Source organism: Protomyctophum bolini, assembly GCF_963924005.1.
Source record: "Protomyctophum bolini genome assembly, chromosome: 11".
Classification (NCBI taxonomy): domain Eukaryota; kingdom Metazoa; phylum Chordata; class Actinopteri; order Myctophiformes; family Myctophidae; genus Protomyctophum; species Protomyctophum bolini.
In genome coordinates this window covers 1,204,204-1,208,665 of record NC_137872.1, presented here as the reverse complement: position 1 = coordinate 1,208,665, position 4,462 = coordinate 1,204,204, and positions in this window count along the sequence as shown.

The window sequence follows — 4,462 nt, the reverse complement described above, 5'->3', positions numbered from 1 at the left end:
GAAATTTTGAAAAAAAAAGTTAGCCTCGTTTCTCATCATTTTGGACCGTGGGCTATAGCCCATATCGTACGGCATACTATGGCACGCCGTTTTTCATCATTTTTGAGGATTTGAAAAAAATGAAAAATGAAAAAAAACGGTGGGTTATAGCCCATGTTTTTGAAATTTTGAAAAAAAAAGTTAGCCTCGTTTCTCATCATTTTGGACTGTGGGCTATAGCCCATATCGTACGGCATACTATGGCACGCCGTTTTTCATCATTTTTGAGGATTTGAAAAAAATGAAAAATGAAAAAAAACGGTGGGTTATAGCCCATGTTTTTTGAAATTTTGAAAAAAAAAGTTAGCCTCGTTTCTCATCATTTTGGACCGTGGGCTATAGCCCATATCGTACGGCATACTATGGCACGCCGTTTTTCATCATTTTTGAGGATTTGAAAAAAATGAAAAATGAAAAAAAACGGTGGGTTATAGCCCATGTTTTTTGAAATTTTGAAAAAAAAAGTTAGCCTCGTTTCTCATCATTTTGGACCGTGGGCTATAGCCCATATCGTACGGCATACTATGGCACGCCGTTTTTCATCATTTTTGAGGATTTGAAAAAATGAAAAATGAAAAAAACGGTGGGTTATAGCCCATGTTTTTTGAAATTTTGAAAAAAAAAGTTAGCCTCGTTTCTCATCATTTTGGACCGTGGGCTATAGCCCATATCGTACGGCATACTATGGCACGCCGTTTTTCATCATTTTTGAGGATTTGAAAAAAATGAAAATGAAAAAAACGGTGGGTTATAGCCCATGTTTTTTGAAATTTTGAAAAAAAAAGTTAGCCTCGTTTCTCATCATTTTGGACCGTGGGCTATAGCCCATATCGTACGGCATACTATGGCACGCCGTTTTTCATCATTTTTGAGGATTTGAAAAAAATGAAAAATGAAAAAAACGGTGGGTTATAGCCCATGTTTTTTGAAATTTTGAAAAAAAAAGTTAGCCTCGTTTCTCATCATTTTGGACCGTGGGCTATAGCCCATATCGTACGGCATACTATGGCACGCCGTTTTTCATCATTTTTGAGGATTTGAAAAAAATGAAAAATGAAAAAAACGGTGGGTTATAGCCCATGTTTTTTGAAATTTTGAAAAAAAAAGTTAGCCTCGTTTCTCATCATTTTGGACCTGTGGGCTATAGCCCATATCGTACGGCATACTATGGCACGCCGTTTTTCATCATTTTTGAGGATTTGAAAAAAATGAAAAATGAAAAAAACGGTGGGTTATAGCCCATGTTTTTTGAAATTTTGAAAAAAAAAGTTAGCCTCGTTTCTCATCATTTTGGACCGTGGGCTATAGCCCATATCGTACGGCATACTATGGCACGCCGTTTTTCATCATTTTTGAGGATTTGAAAAAAATGAAAAATGAAAAAAAACGGTGGGTTATAGCCCATGTTTTTTGAAATTTTGAAAAAAAAAGTTAGCCTCGTTTCTCATCATTTTGGACCGTGGGCTATAGCCCATATCGTACGGCATACTATGGCACGCCGTTTTTCATCATTTTTGAGGATTTGAAAAAAATGAAAAATGAAAAAAACGGTGGGTTATAGCCCATGTTTTTTGAAATTTTGAAAAAAAAAGTTAGCCTCGTTTCTCATCATTTTGGACCGTGGGCTATAGCCCATATCGTACGGCATACTATGGCACGCCGTTTTTCATCATTTTTGAGGATTTGAAAAAATGAAAAATGAAAAAAACGGTGGGTTATAGCCCATGTTTTTTGAAATTTTGAAAAAAAAGTTAGCCTCGTTTCTCATCATTTTGGACCGTGGGCTATAGCCCATATCGTACGGCATACTATGGCACGCCGTTTTTCATCATTTTTGAGGATTTGAAAAAAATGAAAAATGAAAAAAACGGTGGGTTATAGCCCATGTTTTTTGAAATTTTGAAAAAAAAGTTAGCCTCGTTTCTCATCATTTTGGACTGTGGGCTATAGCCCATATCGTACGGCATACTATGGCACGCCGTTTTTCATCATTTTTGAGGATTTGAAAAAAATGAAAAATGAAAAAAACGGTGGGTTATAGCCCATGTTTTTTGAAATTTTGAAAAAAAAAGTTAGCCTCGTTTCTCATCATTTTGGACCGTGGGCTATAGCCCATATCGTACGGCATACTATGGCACGCCGTTTTTCATCATTTTTGAGGATTTGAAAAAAATGAAAAATGAAAAAAACGGTGGGTTATAGCCCATGTTTTTTGAAATTTTGAAAAAAAAAGTTAGCCTCGTTTCTCATCATTTTGGACCGTGGGCTATAGCCCATATCGTACGGCATACTATGGCACGTCGTTTTTCATCATTTTTGAGGATTTGAAAAAAATGAAAAATGAAAAAAACGGTGGGTTATAGCCCATGTTTTTTGAAATTTTGGAAAAAAAAGTTAGCCTCGTTTCTCATCATTTTGGACCGTGGGCTATAGCCCATATCGTACGGCATACTATGGCACGCCGTTTTTCATCATTTTTTGAGGATTTGAAAAAAATGAAAAATGAAAAAAACGGTGGGTTATAGCCCATGTTTTTTGAAATTTTGAAAAAAAAAGTTAGCCTCGTTTCTCATCATTTTGGACCGTGGGCTATAGCCCATATCGTACGGCATACTATGGCACGCCGTTTTTCATCATTTTTGAGGATTTGAAAAAAATGAAAAATGAAAAAAACGGTGGGTTATAGCCCATGTTTTTTGAAATTTTGAAAAAAAAAGTTAGCCTTGTTTCTCATCATTTTGGACCGTGGGCTATAGCCCATATCGTACGGCATACTATGGCACGCCGTTTTTCATCATTTTTGAGGATTTGAAAAAAATGAAAAATGAAAAAAAACGGTGGGTTATAGCCCATGTTTTTTGAAAATTTGAAAAAAAAAGTTAGCCTCGTTTCTCATCATTTTGGACTGTGGGCTATAGCCCATATCGTACGGCATACTATGGCACGCCGTTTTTCATCATTTTTGAGGATTTGAAAAAAATGAAAAATGAAAAAAACGGTGGGTTATAGCCCATGTTTTTTGAAATTTTGAAAAAAAAAGTTAGCCTCGTTTCTCATCATTTTGGACCGTGGGCTATAGCCCATATCGTACGGCATACTATGGCACGCCGTTTTTCATCATTTTTGAGGATTTGAAAAAAATGAAAAATGAAAAAAACGGTGGGTTATAGCCCATGTTTTTTGAAATTTTGAAAAAAAAAGTTAGCCTCGTTTCTCATCATTTTGGACCGTGGGCTATAGCCCATATCGTACGGCATACTATGGCACGCCGTTTTTCATCATTTTTGAGGATTTGAAAAAAATGAAAAATGAAAAAAACGGTGGGTTATAGCCCATGTTTTTGGAAATTTTGAAAAAAAAAGTTAGCCTCGTTTCTCATCATTTTGGACTGTGGGCTATAGCCCATATCGTACGGCATACTATGGCACGCCGTTTTTCATCATTTTTGAGGATTTGAAAAAAATGAAAAATGAAAAAAACGGTGGGTTATAGCCCATGTTTTTTGAAATTTTGAAAAAAAAAGTTAGCCTCGTTTCTCATCATTTTGGACCGTGGGCTATAGCCCATATCGTACGGCATACTATGGCACGCCGTTTTTCATCATTTTTGAGGATTTGAAAAAAATGAAAAATGAAAAAAACGGTGGGTTATAGCCCATGTTTTTTGAAATTTTGAAAAAAAAAGTTAGCCTCGTTTCTCATCATTTTGGACCGTGGGCTATAGCCCATATCGTACGGCATACTATGGCACGTCGTTTTTCATCATTTTTGAGGATTTGAAAAAAATGAAAAATGAAAAAAACGGTGGGTTATAGCCCATGTTTTTTGAAATTTTGAAAAAAAAAGTTAGCCTCGTTTCTCATCATTTTGGACCGTGGGCTATAGCCCATATCGTACGGCATACTATGGCACGCCGTTTTTCATCATTTTTGAGGATTTGAAAAAAATGAAAAATGAAAAAAACGGTGGGTTATAGCCCATGTTTTTTGAAATTTTGAAAAAAAAAGTTAGCCTTGTTTCTCATCATTTTGGACCGTGGGCTATAGCCCATATCGTACGGCATACTATGGCACGCCGTTTTTCATCATTTTTGAGGATTTGAAAAAAATGAAAAATGAAAAAAACGGTGGGTTATAGCCCATGTTTTTTGAAATTTTGAAAAAAAAAGTTAGCCTCGTTTCTCATCATTTTGGACCGTGGGCTATAGCCCATATCGTACGGCATACTATGGCACGCCGTTTTTCATCATTTTTGAGGATTTGAAAAAAATGAAAAATGAAAAAAACGGTGGGTTATAGCCCATGTTTTTTGAAATTTTGAAAAAAAAAGTTAGCCTCGTTTCTCATCATTTTGGACCGTGGGCTATAGCCCATATCGTACGGCATACTATGGCACGCCGTTTTTCATCATTTTTGAGGATTTGA